Below are 22,824 nucleotides of genomic sequence, written 5' to 3'. Positions count from 1 at the left end.
ACGCTCCAGTTGCCGCATCGCACCTGAGAGATTAAACCAAAAATAAATCATTAACCGCACTGGACAAGTCCCGAGTAAATCACCGGACTAAGTCGGGCAATGAAAATGTCGGTCAGTGCCTCCCAGAGGTGGAAGAAGTACCCAGATGCTTTAGTCAGAGTAAAAGTATGTTAAAAAAAAAAAAACTCCATTACAAGAAAAAGTCCTGCATTCAAATGTATACTTTCGTAAAAGTGTATAAATGTATACATATAAATGTACATAAAGTACCAGGATAAAAAAAATATTCATTATGCAGCAGAATTGCCCCTTTAGTGTTATATTATTATATTATTGGAGTATTACTGATATAGGTCAATAGAGCTGGGCAATATGATGATTATACAGTCCCACTGGAAGTGGTGGAAAGTTGCCAAGCACTGACCTTAAGTGCAATTTTGAGCTACTTTACTTGAATATATCCATTTTATGCCACCTTAAACTTCTACTCTACGACATATCAGAGGGAAAGTAAGTACTAGTAACTTTTTAGATCAAGATTTCATTTAAAAAAAACCAAAAAAAAAAAACATGATAATCTTGTAAAATGCAAGTTCTCATTGTTTCCAAACTTTTTTTGGCTTGTGGGCCCCTTGTCACACCAGCTGTTCTACAAAAGAGTGATTTCCTCTGTTAACTTTTCACATGGTTTCATCGCCTGCGCCAAGGAAATGATGTTTTCAACTGTGTCTGCCTGTTTCTTTGGAAGAACCCACTGCATTTCGGGGCAGATGCGGATCATTTACTATGAATTTCAGCTTTTTTTCTCTGAAGTCTGACGGATGTTGTCCGACACCGGCCTTGGCGGAGGGCTGCGCTCCACTGGGTGTCATTTTAGTTTGAATACTCGTTTGAGGCCCAGAGAGGAAAAACATTATTCAGCATTTGACAAAAAAACAAACATTATAGAAAAGTCAAAAATATGAATACAAATTTGTGTAGCAGAACGTTGTTTTTTTCTTCTTTCCTGTCCCATTAATCATCTCATGATCCCTCAGATTTGTCTGACGGCGACTGTTAGGAGGGCCCAGTCCCTAGTTTGTGAACCACTGGACTACACTACGTAACGTAATGTAATAGTATGTCAATCACAGGGGTCGCAGTTTTCTGCAGAGCATGTCCTTTTGATACTTTAAGTACATTTTGCTGGTTATATACATCTGTACTTTTACTTATGAAGGAGTTTGAACGCAGGGCTTTTAGTTGCAATGGAGTATCTTTACATTGTTGCATCGATACTTTTACTGAAGTAAAGGACCTGACTACTTATTCTAACATTGGAAAACTGTCAGCCATCAGAGATTTTGCCATGCTGTTTACGCTGAAGTATCTATGCAAATAATATTGTTGGTTGTATTAGGTCATCGCTAGTAACTTTTCAGACACTCAGCAGGAATGCTTCATAGCAATACGTTTCAATAAGATTTAGAGGATTTTTTTCTTTTTTTTCCCCCCCATGTGATAAAGACTGGATTACCATCTGGGTAAAGCCTCAGACCTCCAGTGGTATTCAAAAGCTCTAAATTCACAATGTGTCAGTTGCTTTTTTTTATAATTTGACTACTCACGCAGTGAGCCCTTGTCAACCATCGTCAAGTATAAGTATTCCACTTAAGGAGAAAGGGTTGGTGTCTGGGTCTCTATGCAAAATATAATGAAACCGCCACCTATAGTGTCCTCTGAGCACATTTGATGTGAATTTGGAGGCAACAGGGCGCCCGACAGCAAATTTATACCTCGAGGCTCCCAGAGAGGTCAACTCAGCCATGGACGTGATGAACTGTCTTGATTGTTCATGTGTTGAATCCACAGGATTAGTCAGTGAAAAAAGGTTATTCTTATCTATATGGTTTCTTGGTGTAAACTCAGTTAAAAGATTTACTACATTGTGATATGTATCAACATCAGGATATAAAAGTATGGCTAAAGAGGGTTTTTATCAGCCGGCACTGCTGATGCCTACGTGTGAATGGAGCAGTTTAATGTGCTAGATGGTCAGGATGAAGCGGATTGAATAACTTTATTTCTGCCAGGTACTTTAATCTATAAAAATGCATCATGTTTTACAATCTGATCGCATGTTTTGTGGGTCAAATTCCAATCTTCAACAAAAGAAAAATAAAGTCCCTCAAAATTGTACTTGAGTACAGTACTCAGGTAAATGTACATGGTTACTTTGCACCACTTTGGTCCAGACGGAAATATCTCAACAATTTCAGGGTGGATTGCCATGAAATTTTGTACAGGCGTTCATGGTCTCCAGAGGATGAAGCATACTGAATTTGGTGATCCATTACATTGGAATCCCAGAACTAAAGCTCCCTATTTTTTCCCTACAGTTTTGAAGGTATTCCCAGAATCATCAAAGACCTTTCTAACATCTGGATGGAAAAAAAAAAATTCAGTCTGTTGCAGAAATCCTAAGCTATATATATATAATTATAACAGATAATAAACATTTAAATTTTGGTTCATGTTGAACAATTTTAACCAGGTCAAGAGGAGCATTTACATTAATCGAGATGCAGAACCCAAAGGCCGAATTTAAATATGGAATACCTGGAAATGAGAATGTATATTCATGTCTGATATGACAACTTTTTCTCCAGTTATGTTGTTTTTGTACAACTGTCACATGTGACTGGTTTCAAATACTTTAAGAAAAACATCGTAAAATGCAACATCATAAAAAGAAAAGTATTACAGGTACTTTAGTAATATATTGGTCAGTTCCAGCGGTATGTCTTCTTCTACTTCACCCAGCAACGTTTTGACTTCTCTTTGCTTCTGTTAGATTACATCAGCCTACATGCCGAGACTACACCAAGTCTGTGAAGGTCCTGTGGCACGGGGGTGGCGCCAATCTGTCCTGCGAACTTGCAGCTCGTCTGTTGTCAACCTGTACGCCTCAGGAGAACTTGGGCCAAATAGTGTTTTTAAAGTTTTGATGTCTCACAGAGCCTTCAACATCTGACGCCCCCACTCTGACGGTCTCTGAAGTACATACATGGAGCATGTGAAAGAAGGGAAGAGGACAGCCTGAGGGCCTATGTATCTGGGTGTTTTAATTATTGTGTCACACGTGAAGCTACTGTGGGGCCCCAAAACTGACAAATCGTAGCAAAAAAGTTTCTCAAAAATTGAACTGAGTACATAAATAAATAATATTGTTAGTTGAAGAATTAATTTGGCGTGTAAGCTTTAACCTTCAGCCGGTTCCTTTTCCCCAAATCAACTGATTAAACAAATTAAAGCTTTACTTTAAAGCCTTGTCCATAGTATTTAATGAAGCTGCCAGTAACATTTTTGATAACAACAGTATCATCAATCAATGATCAATAGAATTATGTCACAGAACCTTTTAGTTTTGGTTTTATTTTCTGGGAAATACTACTACTACGAGTACTACTACAACTTCCATTTTTTGTGGTTTAGTTTGTATTTCTGTGTCAGGCCAAACATTTGGCCCATCCCACGTGGGATTACACGTTACAGGACACCACCATTTATCAAACATCAAAAAAGTATATTAAAAAAAAAACATCTTTCACTGATAAACATATAAATATTAAATGAAAAAAATCTGTCATATATACTACATAATTTTAGGTACTATGTGTTTATATGCAAAATTTCAAATAAATTGTGCACGGATGACAGAAGAAAGAAAATAAATGCTACAAGGCTAAAGTTTATTCTAATAAAGCCCCCCCCCCCCCGAATCTTCTATAGTTTTTCTTCAGGTTACCCTCCGAAACATGAATGTGTCACACTGTACGTAAATAACTATACTAAACTATGTCTTTGTGCATCATTCATATTTAAAAAAAAAATCAAATGATCCCTTGACCTTTCCTCTAGCGCCACCACCAGGTCAAAGTTTTCAATCATCCTGTGAAACATCTACTGTATGCTATGGATTTTGCAGCAAATTTTGTGAAGACATTCATGCTTCCCAGACGTTGAATCCTAATAACGCTGGTGATATTCTCTAGCGCCACCATGAGGTTGACGTTTGTGGTTATGAGTTCAATTTCTCGACCCCTACTGGACGTGAACTTTTTGTGCAGCCATACACCGTCACAACAGGATGAACTGAAATAACTTTGGTGATCCCTTAACTTTTCCTCTAGCGCCATCATCAGCTAAAATTTTAAATTTGTCCAAAACTTTGGTTCGTGACCTAATACCTGCAAAACTAATGACATTCCCATCAGCCTCAGCTAAACTTTGTGCTTAGTGCTAACTATCATGTATTGCCTCGATCCCAGTGGAAAAAAATAGAAAATATTTCTGCCCCTGGTGCTGCAGAGTCTGGATCTGTGGCTGCAAACCACCTACTGCCCCCATGATCCTGCTCAACACCCACAGATTCAAATATTATGATTGTCCTCTATTATTATTAATTATAATAATATCTATAATTATTATTTAGTTTTATAAGTACTATTATTCACCCTATTATTATAATTATTAGTTTTATTATTAGTCTCATTATTGTTACACATCTTTATGTTATACGTCTACTGTGCTATGCCCCCGTCTCTCTCTCTCTCTCTCTCTCTCTCTCCCTCAACCCAGCTGGTCGGGGCAGAAGGCGGCCCACCATGAGCCGGGTTCCGTTCAAGCTTTCTACCTGTTAAAAGGGAGTTTTTCCCCGCCGCTGTCGCCAAGCGCTTGCTCATGTGGGAATGTTGGGTCTCTGTAAATGTAACTACAAAGAGTACGGTCTAGACCTGCGCTGCATGAAAAGTGCCGCTGAGATAACCTTATGATTTGGCGCTATATGAATAAAATTTAATTGAATAAAATTTAATTGAATTAAAATTAAACTCATTATATTTATCAGTGAGATGGTACAATGAAAAAATCCACTTTCCATCTTCCAGAACACTGAGGAATAAGATTGCTACTACTACTTATAATAAAAACAACAACAGTAATGATAGTAATACAGTTAAATCAGTCAAGTTTATCTTCATGATACTTATAAAAAGCCATAAACACAAAGTACTTTACAAAACATAAAAACATACGAAATGGAGTAAACAACAAAAAATAACCTCAGGTAAGAAGAACATAGGGAGCAAATGCACAAAGTCTGTTCACCTCAAACATTATAACTGATTGTTTTTTTGAGACATAAATGAGTAAGAAAGGGAAAACTGAAGTGTTATATTATTTTTTTAAAACACATTCTTGGTATTGAATTCAATGGGAACACAGCAGATGATGTTCGCCCACATCCCAGCTCTCCTAGCCTGATGGAGGGTGATGTGTCTCCATAATCTAGTTAATCTACAGACAATCAGGTTAATGTGCGCATGAACACTTAGCGACTGATCTAATCTTCATGGCAACAGTCTTGAGGGAGTAGTTTCCAGCCTGTCCATGTTTGCCAAGTGATGTGGACTTTATCAAATTCAATGGCACCATGAGGTGCTGGGGTTTGCCATGTGCCAGGTGCTGTACCAGGATCCACCTGGAAAATGCTGAGTGCCGTTTTAATGCCACTGATCCTGGTCTCTGTCATAGTTGGTGACCTTCATGGAGTTTTGATTGTAAAACTGTTCCCTAGAAATACCAAATAAAATAATGTGAGCTGAGTTGAAATATAGTATATATTTATAATATGATACTTGCTGTTCATCCAGGGCTTGTTGCCAGTGGAGGAGATAAGTTACCTTTTATGCTTTTTTGAATGTGCACTTAAATATTGTGTGTTTCATCTTTCTCTCAATAGAGAATCCATTCTTTTGTGTTATAAAAGCAGATTTTAACACTTGGTACTGTGTGAAAATTATTGGGGTGGGGGTGGGGGTTATTTGTGTGTGTGTGTGTGTGTGTGTGTGTGTGTGTGTGTGTGTGTGTGTGTGTGTGTGTGTGCGGTTATGTGACGGGGTAATAAAAGTGCTCATTGGTAATATTCAGAGGACAACAGCACTGCGTTCATTTTCGTTTTGTGCATAAAAAATCTTGAGTGGAAATGCTGGAAGTTTGAAAACAGTCTCAAAAGAGAGTGGAGAGTTCAAAATAAATACCCTAGTTATTTTCGTACAGTCCTTTACTGGCCGAATACTTTATCTACCTTCACGGACTTGATCCTTTTCTTCATAAGTTCTGAAGACAAACAAGGTTTCTCCAAGTAAACGAGCTGCACAGGCATACTGTTTTAAAAATTACCCTATTAATTTGAGAGCACTTCTTCCCTACTGAAAGAGCATTAATGTTTCATTTTTTTATCCATCTGACAGCAGCTCAATTTGTCTCTGGAGAGCCACATTTTCACTGAAATCACAAAAATCAATATGTGCTGTCATCCCAGTTTTCTATCCTGTTAGTCCACACCACTACATTCAGCCTTAACCTGGCTCACCCTGTATGTATGACAGAAGACTTTCCCCTTTGCCTTGACATTCAAACCCAAACTTTCCAAATTAAGATCCACACAGTGACCCTCACATGCCCCATCCACCAGTGAAGCTGATATCTGATGTTCTCAGAATCGATTGAGAGAGAGGAGTACTGGGTGGAGGCCCGCCCCCCTTCTCAGTCCTCCCTCACAATCCTCCCTCCCAGTCCTCTGTGTCCACCTGCAGCTCATTTTTCTTCCTCATGACTGCAGGAAGATATTGTCCAGACCTGAAGAGACACACAAAGCTGTTTCATGTCACCTCCTGCACCAGAGCACTATATTATTTCTTGACTTTCAGTTTCACCGCCAAATGCTCCTCTATGTTCACCAGCTTGTTGCTAAATGTGTGTGCCATGAGGTGCTGGGCAGGTAGCGTATACTGAATTTTTAGAGCTTTTGCGCCAAAAACGGCTGCCTGCTGTGACTGGACAGTTCAATGAGAGTATATTCGATCGGGCACTGTAATATATTTTTCCATCAGAACTCACTGAGCCAATATTCTCTAGCTACATTACCAAATCCAGTTTTATATTGCTTCCAGGGCCTGTAGAAGCTTTCAGCCCTGTCCACCCTCCTCTGAAATACCTGAAAGGGAGAATGAGAACATTTTACTAAAATATAATAAAATACATTTCATTAGCAAGACTGCTGATGACAAAAAAAAAAAAAAAAAAATTAAAAACAATTCAGGAATTCTTTTAGACTCAACCAGGTGAGCACTACTTTGATAACTGTCTGTTAACTGGTTACATCTACAAAAAATTAAATAAAGTATTTTCATCAATGGCAGGTCTTAATTACATCCCCTACACACATATATACTGTATTAATTCAATTCAGTAGAGGCAGCAGAGCAAGCTCAAAGTACAACATCTGAAATATTATCTATCGCCTTACAGTATGACGTTTTCAAACAGCTGCTTATTAGCATTCATTCTGAGTCATGTTTCTGATCACCTGAATGGATATTCGCTCCTTTTAGCTCTCTCTTTGGTCTCCACCAGCTCCTGTTGGAAAATATATGGCTCTTTAGCTGCTAAATGCTCCAACATGTTCACCTGGTGGCTGCTAACTTTGTCTGTTGTTTGGTGCTGAACATGTAGCATACATTGGCTTTATTAGAGCTTTTTGGCTGAAACAGGTGCTTGCTGCTGCTGGAGATGAGGTTGGTGAGATTTTGAAAGTCAGAAAACCAAAACAATGAGCTAAAAGGGACTAAAATACTTCCCAGAGCTGAGGGGAACTGAAGAGTCAGGTGATATTTCTCAGTGGGTTGGAGACTTGAATGTTTTTGGCGTCTCAAATCAAACCTTTAAGGAGCCAAGTGTCAAATAAGTCAAGTCTCACAACATCCACATCCAGTTTCAACTCCTCACTTTGTAACTTGACGGTACCCTGTCGAGTTTCTGAACACATGTAGCGGTATGGAACAACATTTTTAGGAATGGGTATCTGTTTTGTTTGTATCAAACATGTTCCAACCGCCAGTTTCAGGCTATTTTGCTGAAAGATGGAGGCAGTAATGCAAAAAGAAACATTTTAATATCCCAAGAAATGCAAAGAAGACTGCAAAGTGGAAAACTTGGATGTAAACAACATGATCGAAAAATAATTATAAAAATGGCTTTTACAATACAAGGCGATCGGTCATTGTTTACATTTTAAAATCTGATAAAATATGAGGTGTTCTGACAGTCCATCTGCCTCCGTCTGTGTCCATGTCACAGTAGACATGCAGGGTTGCGGCGGGACCTCCTGGGTAGATGGTGTGCACCCCACTGGAGCTGGTGTTGTCATGGTGATAAAAGTCATCACAGTCGATGGGCGGGTAAAACTGGGAGTCGGAGTGTGGTGAGAGCAAACCACCAGAGCCAAGGATACTGTTACCTAGATAAAAACCGAAGGAGATTAATCATATCAAATGTATGTTTTGTTGAGGCTTTTCTGGCACTCTGGTGAAATGGAAGTGGCTGAGTCATTAGAGGACAACAGCTCTTCAAGACTGAACAGACCTCTCATCTGCAGCACTCAGATCCTGGTCCTGTGTTTTATATTTTTAGTCCTATTTCTAAGAAATAATTGATGTGTCTTTAATTTCAAAAAAGGGCTTGAATGTACTTTCTTGCTTTCTTTTTCTTTCTGTCTGTTCACTCATAAAGCTGAAAAGTCTTCCTTTCCAACATGGAATTGTGAAATCTGCTCTCATTTTGCTGCCATTTGTGTTTACAATTATGTTTGCTGTAGTTCTGGTTTTCTAAATAATGACTACATAGCTGCATAGACAGCACTGCTTCTAGAACTACTATTACTACTAATAATAAGATCACTAACATTAATACTAATCATTGATATATAATACATTCTTAATTACATCATAAAAATAAATTATTAGATCATACAACTATTCTATTTTTTTTTTTTTTACAGTTGTCACACAGATAACTTCAATTAAAAAATTATGAAGGGCACTCGTATTATTTTGTCTTTGTGAAAAAAATTATTATCCTTATTATAAAAATTATTTAAATGTCAGAGTGTTTTGTGTCAGTGTCAAACCTCCAGGTTGAGCATTGAGTCTGGTTGAGCTCTTACCTGCATCATCATCATCATCATCATCATCATGTAGAGGAGGGCTCACAGCTGAGTTGGCGTCAGTCTGTAAGGTCAGTCTGTTCAAATAAACCGTGGTGGGAAACAGGGCAGTTTTAAACAGCTCGCGCAGGGCGCGTGCAGGCTTTGCTTACACAGACCCACAGTGTCATAAACAGTGGTGGAATGTAACACAGTACATTTACTCAACCACTGTAATTAAGAGCAAATTTGAGGTACTTGTACTTTATTGAGTATTGCCATTGTGTACAAATTTATACTTGTACTACACTACATAAAATCAAGGAGTAAGTGTTACTTTATGGGTTGAGAAAATTCTCCTACTTAAGCTAAATAAACTATTTAAAAAACCCTTTTGGCTGGAAAATGCATTGTCACTAAGCTGGAAACAGGGCTTTTTTTCTGAGCTCATGAAAAGTTGGCTTTTTAGAGATGCGTGGTTCTCCGAGGACAGCGACGCTACAAACATATGATGATCTTACAGAATATGATGCATTGCTGTAGATTAAACTACCCAACAGTATATAAAGTAGTTAAAAATAGCTCAACTTTAAACATGTACAGCAGTAAAATGCAACATGCACAGTAATGCAGCAGTAATATTTATCAAAAACATCATATATAATAGTAAAAGATTGACAGGTACCATTTTACGGTACAATAAGTATTTTTACTTTCATAATTTCAGTACGTTTTGTTGATAATACATACATACTTTTATTTAAGTAAGGTTTTGAATGGAGGACTTTTAACAGTAGTTGAGTATTTTCACAGTGGGTTAGTAGTACTTTTACCCAGGTAGAGGATCTGAATAAGTCTTCCACCGCTGGTCATACAGTTTATTAGCCTATTATTATTCGGGGCTTTAGTGAAGCAGAACTTATATTGTCACTTCATTACAGAATTGCACAATTCTGTAAAACAAATTGTGAAAAAACTTGCAATTACACACAGCGTAGGCATAGCGTGTTTTTATAATGCCGATTGCACTGGTGGAACTGGCGGACCCAAGATCTTTAAATCCTTTGAATTCCTAATCTAGTTATTCAGTACAGCATGTAACTCTTTTTACGGCGCAATTTCAAAGAAAAAAACAAGGATGAAAAATGTTTAGCAAGCATCCAAGTTAAAGTTAAAGTTAAAGTTCCATGCGGCAGATCCCAGCCTGTGTGGGATATAATAAAGATGCCACAACTTCAGTGTCCAGGCAGACAGAGGCACAGAAATATGTCATAACCCTGGTGCACTTGCTTACTTTCCTAAATGCACGTATTAGCTGAAAGCTACCTAGCAAAAGATGCAACATCTGTGTCAACAGTGGGAGACCTCCTGCAAGTTTGTGTTCAGCTCAGCCTCTGACTGAACTCAGAACTAACCAAAAGCTCCAAATCTTTTTGTCATTTTCCTTCAGTGTCTCTCCTTTTTTTTTTTTTTTTTTTTTTTGCTTAAATCCCCGGGATAAATGGAAATATTTTTGCTCGGGCTGAAACATTTTCAGCTCACATGAACACATCGGTTCGCAGTGCTCTGAGGGAATTTACGTATAATCGCATCCTCACATTGACTTTGTACGTAAGGGCCGGAAGGTGGTTATAAGCTGGCTGTAATGAAATGGTTTAAAAACGGAGATAATGACGCACATTTTCAGACTGTCTCGCCAAGGATACATTCTTGATGTTGCAATTGGTTGTTGACTGACTGTTGGATCGTCGGTTTTGGAAATTTACAGAAACAGAATCAGACACAGATCCCCCCTAATCCGATGTTGGAAAGGTGTACGAGGAGGGGGTTTCTGAAGCTATCTGACTATCTGACAAGCAGTTCAGAGGGAGTATAAATGCCACTTAATTATGCCACCAGTAAAATTTGCTTCGTGTTCTGTCCGGACACTCACTCAGTCACTTTCACTGTGGAATGACAGTGGCCACATCCGAGTGACTCAAAGTCAGATAAGTACATTTTAAGCTTCTGAAGGAGATACTGTACATCCTTACAATGAATTCCAAAGTGTTTTGATATGGACTGTTGCTACAAGGCATTCGGTCCTCGTATAACTGGAGTCTGAGAGGTGTGGCCACATTCTTGGTTGAGAAAGTCAAGCAATTTCTCAGAGGCTATTGGGCTCAACCGAGTTTGTACCTCGTCACTGATTCTATTTGTGATTTATTACCTGAAGGCACAGCCGAGATGTAGAGTGTTCGCTGTGGTGGCCTCAGGACTGAATCTCTGCTTTTTGCAGATGATGTTGTTCATGACATCGGGAGCGCATCTTTATGCCTGAGGCCATGGTTCTCTGCTGGAAAACAGTGAAGTGCTCACTCTGGGTTGGAAGTGAGTCACTGCCCTGAGTAAAGGAGTTCATGTATCTTGGGGTCTTTTTAATGAGTTAAGATAAAGTTGAATGCCGGATCGACCAGACTGATGCCACGTCAGCAGTAATGTTGGGACCGAGCTCTCAGTTTAGTGGTTCAATGTTCTTTCCAACCCTCACCTATAATCATGAGCTTTGGGTATTGACCGAAGGAATTAGATTGTGGATACAGTGGCAGAAATTAGTTTCCTTTGCAGAAAGGCAGGGTTTAGAGTTCGAAGAAGAATTGGTGCTCCAAAAGGGGAAAAGTGAGCTGGTTCAGGCAGCTGATAATGATGCCTCCTGGACACCTCCCTTTCCCATAACTTAGGTAAGTCAAACTGGTGGGGACCCTGAGGATAATACTGCACATCCCATCAGGCCTAATGGCTCAGAGAGGATGTGGTTGGAGAGGTGCTTGGGCTACCTTCAGACCTGGACCTGGATAAGCAGCGAAAAATGGATGGATAGATTGGCAGAAAAAAAGCACAGACACCATCACAAGAATGGGATCACCAAAATCATAAGAACGTATGCGCTAGGGACCTTTAATATCTGTAGCAAATTTCACCCAATAACTTTCTAGAAATTTCCCTCAAAACCAAAGGTGTCAGACTCATTGTGGCACAAGAGAAGAAGTTAGAGGATCACCAAAATCATTATTTTTCATCCTTTGAGGACCAAGAACATCTGTACCAAATTTGTTGCGATATTTCAGTTTGGACCAAAGTAGTTGACTCGCCAACAGACTGACCTCGCCGTCCCTTCAGCTACTAGCATGGCTAAAATGTGTCTTCAGTTATAATTGTGGCCTCATCACACGTAGACAGAAAGATAAAGTAGCATCTAGACAGCAGTGTGTGTGTGTGTGTTTCTTTCTGTAGCTCTTCTTCCCATTTGAAACGTTTGTAGAAGGTAAGCAGTAAAGTGAAAAGTCTATTTTCCACACTGACAGGCACAGACAGGTAAATGCTGATACAATTTTAAATCTGTGGACTGAAATTCTGACCATATACACTACAAATATAATCATAATCATACTGGGAATTCAGCAGGATGTATGATAGAGAGTTGATTGTACAATAAAGACCAATCATTTCCTACATTGATTTAAACATATTCGGATATTTGATTTGAAACCATCCATTGGTTCCATAAACTAATATATTTTGACCTTTTGGTCACAGTCACAGTCTTGTCTTCTTTTGCTGGCTTTGGCTACCAGTTGTGTTTTGCAGGGATTTAGACTGCTGTTTTTTGTTTGTGTTTTTGTTTATATGTTGCTCTGTAATTTGGGTTGACCTCTGTTAGATCAACCAGTCCACAGTTACAAACTAGGCGGAACTCTATAGTTTGACTCATTGTCTTCAGGCTGACACCTCAGCCTACGCTCTCTTGATAACAGTCTGCAGTCTGGTGTTTCCGGTGAGTTTCAAAAATTTACATCACAGTCCCTTTCATAATGTATTAACATGATGTCCTGAAGAAAAGATACCAGTCACGGTCCCACTTGTTAAACCAAACTGGTTTTCATACCCTATTTGATATCAATAGTTTACAGTGCATGTAGCCAGACTTCTGCAGAGGATCTCAATAATAACCCAAGACAGCAAAGCCTTTGAAGATTCTGCGGCAGCCATCTCTTTGGCTATGAGTTAGAAGACACTTGCCCCCAGAAATAGTACCATGGTTGTTTTATGGGTTGGTTATATACTGTACATGTTTTAAGTGTAAAACTAACTGTATCTTTGCTTTTTTTCTAACTGTTAAACATCTAAACTATTATACAAAAACAGTTACTTTTTGGAATTTAATTCATAGGAAATAAATTAGGTAGAAAATGATTATATTTTGCCAATCAAGTCAGCTCAGTTTCTGACTGTAAATGTTATAAATTGTTGTCAATCTGCATCTTCACCTTGTTTCTTCTCCTGGTGGGTTTTTTCTCCTCATTGTGGAGTTTCACTGCTGCCGAGCTCAGCAGCAGGTGTCCGGCAGCAATACGGTCTACCTGAAGGACTTGGCAACCGCTGACTTCCTGCTCTGCCTCTGTCTCCCGAAATACTGCAACTCTGGAGCCTCCACCTTCTCCCTCAATATGTATGCCAGCATAGTGTTCATGGGCTACATCAAACACACAAATTCCAAAGTTCCATTTGAGGGCAGCAGTACTTGAACGCTGAACTCCAAACTGTGACTGTTATTAATTAAAGTGATCAACTGACGCCTGCCGCTCCTCCCCCCAGGTATCTGAAGATTGTTCATCCTTTAGGAACTCACATCCTGCAGACGTTGCAGGCCTCCCACATCATCTCAAAGGTGACCTGGGTTTTTTCCCTGGTCATGACGAGCACCTACGTCGACCTGTCCTTCCACACCCAGGGACCTGTCCCTGACACAGCGAGCTGTGAAGTCTTGCACAAAACTGCTCAACCACCACCTTCCTGTTCACCTAGCCTCCCTGGTCTTTTTTCTACTACAGGACCTTCTGCAGGGTTGCAGAGGCAGCCGTCGTCCGCCAGGTCCAAGAAGCTTGGAAAGTCCCGCAGGAACAGGTTGGTGCTGCACAGTGTCCTGTTATTTTGCTTTGTCCCCTATCACCTGCTTTCCCACAGCTTTCCTGTGGAAGAATTACTCATGGAGCAAGGCTTTCTACTACCTGATGTAGCCGACCATCATAGTGTCAGTTGTCAGTTGTCAACATCTGCCTGGACCCTGGTGGTTGCTGGCTTCAAGGCCCAGCTTAGGCTGAGAGTGCTGTGTAGAAACTGATTATAACATTATAACTGCCAATAATATGGGGGGGGAAAATGAATCAATAACTAATAATGTTATAATTGCGTATAAAATAATAACTGCAAATTATGGAATAAGAAATTGAATAGAAATTGATCATGTAAAATATAACTGACCATTACATACTTAACAGATGTAATAACAAAAACGATAATGTATTAACTGTGAAGTAGTGTTATAACTGTGAATAATGTAATAAAAACTAATGTAATAACTACATATTGTTATGAATAATATAATGAAGATTAATAATTTAAAAGAAGCTGATAATGTAAAACAAATTGACGTCTCATTATGTAACGAATATAATAAAAAATTATAATTTAATAATTTCAAATAATGTAATGAAAAATTTCATTAAAAAAATCAATATAAATTGATAATGTAAAAAATGACTGCCCATTATGTAATTAACAGATATTAATATTATTTAATAATATTAATATTTAAAAAAATACAATGTAATAATTATAATAATGTAATAACTGATAAAAAAAAGAACTAAAAACAAAACAAAAAACTAGTGAGGTAGCATTGTAGCTGGTAATAATATAATAATATAATAAAATCAAAGGCGCATATAACATAACTTTGAATAGTGTTACTAAGATTTAATTAAAAATAATGTAAAATAAATTAACGGGTCAGTATGTCATAAACAAATTTAATAATTTATGTGATTAAAAAAGTAATGTAAGATTTACTGCACATATGACCATCAACATCAACAGGAAGACGATGCTCAGAACAACAATGAGGCAAACCAGTGCTTCTCACAATGACAATGTTATGTATGCAGCAGTCAAGTCACATCTATTTAGAGAGCAGATTTAAAAACAAAGCAAGTTGACCAAATTGCTGTACAGAGTAAAATCAATAAACACTCAGGCAATAAAATCAAAATAAAAGACTCACAACAAAACATAACACACCGCACAAATCAACAAACATAGTCAAAGGCATTGAAAAACCAAATCAAGTGGATCCAAACGCTTAACAATAAAAATGCACTTTCAGCCTAGACTTGAAGTAAACAATGGAGGGGGTAGATCTAATAGAGAGGGGGATGCTGTTCCACAGTCTAGGGACTGCAATAGCAAAGACACGGGACAGCCAGGAGCCCCAGGTCAGACGACTTGAGGGTCCTGGAGGTGGAATAAGGGTTTAAAAGGTCAAAGATATAGCAGGGGGGCCTGTCCATTTAGGGCTTCAAAAAACGAACAATAGGACCTTGAAATCAATCCTGAACTGCACTGGAAGACAGAGGAGAGATGCTAGACTGGCACTAATTTGGTCTCTCTTCCGGATACCCCTTAGGAGTCTGGCAGCGGCGTTCTGGGCCAATTGCAGGCGCGATAGGGACAACTGACTAATCCCAGTGTACAGGGAATTGCAATAGTCTAGGAAATTAAGGCATGGATGACTTTGTCAAGGTGTTTGAATGAGAGAAAAGACTTGATTTTGGGAATAGTACAAGGCTGGAAAAAGGTAGTTCTCACTACTGCATTGACCTGCTTGTCTACTATAGGGCAGAGTTAAGTATCACACCTTGGTTTTTAACATATGGTTTAACATGAGTTGACAGTTTGCCTAGGCTGTCGGGAATCGACTTGATAGAGTCGGAGGAGGCAAATAGGGCAACTTCAATCTTGCTTTCAATCAATTGCAGGAAATTTTGTGCCCTCCATCACTTGACTGAATAGTCTGCACTGGTCGTTTGGTTTCAGGGGGAGATACAGCTGTGTGTCATCTGCATAGCAGTGGGAGGAAATGTTGTACTTTTGAAGGGCCTGACCAAGGGGAAGCATGTAAACAGAGAACAGAATTGGTGGCAGGTAGTGGCATCTGATGATTCCACTAGAGAGAAAAATTAAGAGATCACCAAAGATATCGCAATTAATCCTGTAGGGAAAATGAATGTCTGTACTAAATGTCATGACAATCCATCCAATACTTTTTGAGACATTTCACTTAAAACCACAGACGTCAGCCTCATACTGGCACCAGAGGAATACTCTCACAGAGGTCACTGAAGTGCGTCGTATGAGAACCGGGACTGTCTGAGCAAAAATGTTGCGGCAAGAGCTATTTCACCGTGTAAGGGAAAACTCTGACCTGCTGGTGGCACTGCAGGAAAAGCCAAGGGATCACAAGAGTCATAGGATTCATCCTCACGAGTGTGTGTACAAAACTTCACGGCAACCCGTCTAATAGATGATGAGATATTTCAGTCTGGATTAAAAGCGGCGGACCACCTGACCAACAGTGCCATCCCGATAACCATGCCACGAGCATGGCTAATAAAGGAAACAATATTATCTAATTATTTACTTATTACATTTACCTATTACAGTTTTCTGCAAGTGGTTTGTTTTAATTTGGTGTCCTGAGGGACTGGATGTGCGTATTTAATTTTGGGGAAATTGGTTGTCGACAGGGACAGAGTTACACCGTTAACGCAGAGTTACTTATCCTCTCCTTTTCCCCTTCCCAGAGCCAGAGCACAGTCAGTAGCTGCTTGACACTAACGGCACGATTATTGATGGCTCATCTCGAACACAAAGGGGAAATCAAACCCCGGGCTGCTTCTGAATGATAAACAAAGAAAAGGTCAATGAAAAAGTAGATTCTTTTTTCCGTTCTCGTATATCTCTCAGTCTTTCCTCTCTCACCCTGTCTTTCTTTCCTTTTATCTCAATCTCTGTCACGCTTCTGTTGGTGTGATATTTCAGAGGAAGAGAGGGAGAGAGAGAGAGAGACACAGAGAGAGAGAGTTGTAACTGCTGGTTTTCTTCCAGGTTTTGGCCCTGTCGACATTTAATCCATGTCAATAAATGACTCTTAAGGTCATCACCATGTAGCCAGAGGGAAAGAAGGAGAAAAAAGAGAAGGAAGGCAGAAAATGGGCTCCTGTCTGAGTGTGTGAGAGACCTATGAAGAGGGTGTATGCATGGTCAGAAATATGTGGACACAAGAAGAAAGAAAACATTACAAGAAAGAAAACGAGAAAAAACGTTAAATGTGTTGTAAGTGCATGTTTTGCTGATACATTCAGAATATTTAGCAAGAAGTTAATTAAAATTGTAGCTGTTGCGAAATTAGCTGTATATAAATGTAGACAGGGCACTGCTGATGCCGGTCGAAGGCCCAAAACGCTGCCCAACGCATGGAACCTCTTTGTAGTATCTCAGTTCGCTTCAATGCTCACATTGTGATCCTTTATTTTTCTACAATCTTTTTTTTTCCCTACAGTGTTTGTCTGGTAATCAGTATTGGAAATCAAGTTTGATACAGGTGCAGTAGTAAAATGGTGGTTACTGTTTTTCGTTGTAGTTGTCCCTGTTGTGATGCGACGACACATCTGCTTGAGCGACATTAACACCAACTCCTGAAATTACCCGGAACTTGCATTTAGTCTCTCCTCCTGCGCGGTGCTGCAGTGCTTATGTTGTATTTTGTTAAACCTGAGTGAGTGATTTTTTTTTTCTGGCCACTTGGGGGCAGCAGAAACAAGCAGCAAGCAACATTATCATTCATTTGGAGACGTGTTTCTAGTGTCCAATATAAGTCCAATATCTAATCTTCTTTAAGGCGTTTTTGGTCTTTCCCAACTTCTGAAAAAAACCTCTGCCTCTTTAGCTGCTGAATGTTTGAGTGCCCGCAAGTCGCTAGTCGCTAACTTTGTCTCGTCTGCTGTTCGGTGCTGAGCGGGTCGCAAACAGCTGGCTACTGCATCAGAGAACAATGCTAGGAGAGCGGTGACAGTGAACCAGAACAATAACGTTAAACCAAAACAATGAGCTAAAAGACAATAAACAATCCATAAAGCTGAGGGCAACTGTACAGACGGGTGATAATTCTCTATGGGTTCGTTACTACAGGACCTTTCACATACACAGTCCTGCGATCTATTGTTAAGATAAAAATATTGATTATAGCAAGTTCAAATTACAGGGGCTTTTTTTTTTGTGTGAATGTGTATAAATGTGTATTTACATGTGCTACACTCCCAAAACACCACACTCAAGGTCAGACTGTGTCACGGGGACCATATGTCCACTGCTTTTAGCTCTGCTTCTTCTGTGCCAAAGTCCCCGGGCTGAAAGGAGCTGACCTCTTGTGTTTTTTAGTTGTGTGGTTATGAATGAGCAGCTATCTTTGTTAACACATAAACCAACACATAGAGATAAGCCCACGTGAACAGATGCTTATCAATGGAATAATAGGTCGCAGCAATTCTCTGTGCCACTGGATGGCACTGCTCCTCCTCTCTTTGCATCCCATCCTCCACTTCCTCCATCCATGTACTCCTTTTCTCCCTTGCCCTTTCCCCGTGTCTCCTCATCTTGTGTAGGAGGAAGATTAGAATCACCAGAGCGCACAATGAGGATTACCAGATCAATATCGGAGACAATTTCTTTCTTCCGTCTCTTATACATGGTCTGTCCCTCCATTTCCCTCTCCTCTCTGCCTCTGTCACTCGCGTGCTCTCTGTGGTTAATTTGTGTTTTCATCCTCTGCCCTTCAAGCCACTCATTGCTCCTGGGTATAAAAGGAAAAAGGGGACAGAGATGGGTGGGGTAGGGGGACAGATAAACAGATAGACATGCACAAATAATTAAAGGAAATAAACATATATAGCTGTGAGACGGTGGCCGAGATGAGAGATTTTATTTCCTTCCACTCCACAGATACTATTGATTCACCATGACCCGCTTGTACACATCATAATATGCAGTGTTGTTAATTCATTACACAACGCCAAACAGGCTGAGCCAAAGCTCGGGGAGAGACTGCATGACCCATTTCATACACGGGCACGGATTCGTAGCTGAGTGCTGATGATAAAAACACCTAGAGGTATTTTTCGGTCCTCTCAGACACACTGAGGCCTGAGGAGAGGAGAAGAGAGGATGGGCGGAGAGGAGAGGAAGAGGAAAGGAGAAGTGGAAAAGACAGAAATAAACATAGGTGCACAGATCCATACGTTTAAAAAAACAAGTGGAATCGAGGAGCCTTGTTTGTCCAGTTCCTAGGAACACAGAGAGCTGGTAAACGTAATCCTACAAGAAGATGATTTGTCAATAAACTCAGGTAAACACTTATAGATATAGTGGTGTGTGTGTGTTTAGTGTTTTTGTGTGTGTGTGTGGTGGGGGTCGGAGGGGGGGGTGACGACTCATCTTTTATGTATGAGTGTTTGTTTAGCTGCACTTGCAGCTGTGCCTGGGTTACTTCCCATCTCAGTCACATACAACTGACTAATAAACCCTCACAATGTTAAACACATCATTTGACACACTCACTGTGTTGATGCCACTATATTTACTATATAGCATTTTCAAAAAAATACCTTCAGAAACATTAAGAAAAAATTACATTTGGTCATTGTATGTGTGTGTATGTGTCTAAAAACATGAGAAAATCTCATCAGGTTTAGTGTGGCTCAGAATTATTCCACAGGAATGGACTTGCACTTGTTTGTTTGAGCGTGTTTTGGTTTGTGTGTGAACAGTGTGTGGGTTTGTGTGTGTGTGTGTGTGTGTGTGTGTGTGTGCAATGGGCACCTCCTGGTAGAGAGTTCTGCTTGGGACAATGTGCCTCGCAATCATCTGTTCCCAATCAAACACCCATTTCCTGTGTCCAACTGAGATACAAGCTGGCCACAAACACACACACACACACACACACACACACACACATTTACACACACACGCACACACAAGCAAGCAGGCACACACACGAACGCACACACACATCCTTGTTTTGCTATATTCTCAGGGACCCGTCATTGATATAACGCATTTCCTTGCCCCTTATCCTAACCTTAACCATAACAACCAAATGCCTAACCCCAACCCTTACCCTAACCCTAACCTAAACCTGATTCTAACATGTACCCAAAAACCAAGTCTTAACCCTCATACAGCCAAAGAAACTTGCTGGTTCCAGCATTTTGGTCCCCACAAGGCTGTCAGACCCCACACCTATGGTGGGCTCCCTGGTTTTGGACCCCACAAATATAGTTAAACAGCCCCCCCCAACACACACACACACACACACACACACACACACACACACACACACACTCACACACACACGCGCCCACACTTCCTTTCTCTCTTGCATAATCAACCAAAGTAAAGTCTGCCAAAACTCAGGGCCGCATCAGCAAATCCAAATATCAAAAAGACTAATACGAGCAACACACACGCTCGCACACGCATACACACAATTCAAAAATGACTTTACAGATGTGTGTGTGAATCTCATTGATATGCGTGAGCGAAGGCGTGTTATTGGTTCCTACGGGCTCGTTTGGGGCTAATTAGAGAGAGTAATGAGATAAGAGGAGTGGGAGAGGGAGGCGATGCTCTGATGGATGTGGGGAAGGGGACGGCATCTCAATGAAGAGAGACTCCGAGGGAAGGAGAGAGATCAAATTAGAGGATGAAAGGGAACAAGAGGGAAGGTAGCGAGGATGGGGTAACACCGAGAATCGATAATGTGGGCTGAAAGGGAACCTCGCCGTACGGGGGCAAACGCTGACAAAGTAGATCATCTCAACTCCGCTGCGGACATGTTTCTGCCAGCTTGAACTTCTTCATTTTTGGGAACTTTTATGGTACCATGTGAAAATCTATGCACTGCAGTCTGGTGCAGCGTTATATTAATTTTGGTGTCCTTTCAACCGATGCGGGCTGAAGATATTTGCATGCAAGACAAAACAATAAAACCCTGAAAGGATAATACTGTTGTCTACGTTTATGTTTCCCCAGTAGTTCTGCAGTGCAAGCTGTGTGTAGTTTATTTTATGTATGCATACTGTTTACATTGTCATTTGGGTTTTATTGGTTTTAAAAATGTAAGCTTTGCTGATACAACAGTTAATGTTGGAGATAACTTTCATCAAAGCTAACCGATGCCCCAAGTGACGCTTCACATATTCAAGGGAGTGTTTTGTTTTTTTTTGATTGATTGTTTGAGTCGTTGTCATTGTAAAGGTGCAACAAAATCCAACTGAGAAAACTTCGATGCACTCAAACAAAGGGTTTATGTGTTTACTATAATATTTCATGTAACCCAGGCAGCTTTTACATTCATATATGTGCGGTTTTGCTCCCCTGTATACTGAGTATTTTATGTGGAGGATATTGCAATAAATTCTACCTTGACCTTGGTTAACAAGTTTCCTCGCTCAGATGTCTGATCTTAATACAAAATTGGAAGGAGGTCCAGATATTGAACCTGTCTAACAACTATAGAATATGAATAACCTGAATAAATGAGGTGTGAGACATAACAACAAATGCCTCACCATTCAGAGGGGCTTGTTGAAGGGTGAATAATACGCTATTGCTGGGTCCACCTGAGTCCATTCAGACCGTCATCATGAGCCGCGAGTCAGGGAAACTGTTCACGTCAACCTCTGCATCGCAATTCTGACTCCAAGACATCATGAATATCTGACAGTGAGAGAAAAGGGCTACAGAAGTGTCGGCAAAGTGCTGGCAGCAAAGCCTCCTCTGCTTTCTGTTACATATAAATGAAATCCATTATCAGCCGCTTAAACAATCGAGTCAGCTGTGCACTGTTTATTTATTTCAGGTTTCACTTATTATTGAAGCACTCCAAATTCAAAAACTGTTGGCCGCATTTGCCAGCAGTGGGGTTACCATCTTGCAATAAAGTGTGAATGCTCCGGTGCCGGACTAACTGGTTTTTTTTTCTCTTCTGTTGTTAATGCATGAATGCGCCATATGACCTTCACAGACACCATATCTCATTCCAGTTGAACACCTTACGGGAGATTTTGGACTGACGTGTTAGACAGCGCTCTCCAACACCATCATTTAAACATCAAATGAGGGGATATCTTTTGGAAGAATGCTGTTCATACCTCAGGAGAGTTCAGTGACTTGGAAGATCTATAAAAACAGAGCATCTGCACATCTTGAAAAGTCTTAAAAAGCACTGAACTCAGTTCCCTCAAGGTCTAGAATATTTTTTCTTGCCTCCGGTTGTTGTGGGCACCTGGGAGACATAATATATAATACTGGTGGGCATGCAAGAGGCTTTTCCATCCTTTTTTCACACACTCTTACCACTGCTAGCTACAGTAGCAAGGAAGCTCATCGACTCATAACTGACAAGTGTCAATTTTAGCAAACCTTAAATTTTATTATTAATTTTAATTGGTTAATCCATTCATTTCCTTTGCTTATCTTTTATCTGGGTTAGGGTTATGTCACCAGGTGACCTTTACTGATCAATACAGCTGGGAAAGCAACTGTACTTAATTGAAGGCCTTATATCCCCCCACTCATTTGCTGTCATTCTTTTACTGGTAGGACTGTATTGAAATCTGTCCTATTTGGTATTAAAAAGGTCTTAAAAAGTCTTACATTTAATTTGGTGAACACTGCAGAACCCCTTGAAGTTGTACTGGAGGCTCGTGGTGAGGCCTGTGGCCTAACACATTATTAAGACATTTAATTTCGATCTTTACTTTAATAATTCACCATTATGAAGCTCAGTGAATGTTCAGTCAGGAGGACAATCCTCATGCTTACTCTGTTTATTTTGGGATTTTTTATCCTTCCCCACCTTCAAC

General features: G+C 40.0%; 2 pseudogenes; one reads left to right on the top strand and one right to left on the bottom strand.

Annotated features, from left to right (window-relative positions):
- Positions 1–5,352: 5,352 nt before the first annotated feature.
- Positions 5,353–11,317, bottom strand: LOC120800442 (annotated as a pseudogene).
- A 1,783-nt stretch (positions 11,318–13,100) lies between these two features.
- Positions 13,101–19,045, top strand: LOC120800436 (annotated as a pseudogene).
- The last annotated feature ends 3,779 nt before the right edge of the window (positions 19,046–22,824 follow it).

Source organism: Xiphias gladius, chromosome 15 (genome assembly GCF_016859285.1).
Source record: "Xiphias gladius isolate SHS-SW01 ecotype Sanya breed wild chromosome 15, ASM1685928v1, whole genome shotgun sequence".
NCBI classification, from domain to species: Eukaryota; Metazoa; Chordata; class Actinopteri; order Istiophoriformes; family Xiphiidae; genus Xiphias; species Xiphias gladius.
The sequence above is the reverse complement of the archived record's forward strand: the minus strand, read 5'-3'. Positions and strand labels throughout refer to the sequence as shown.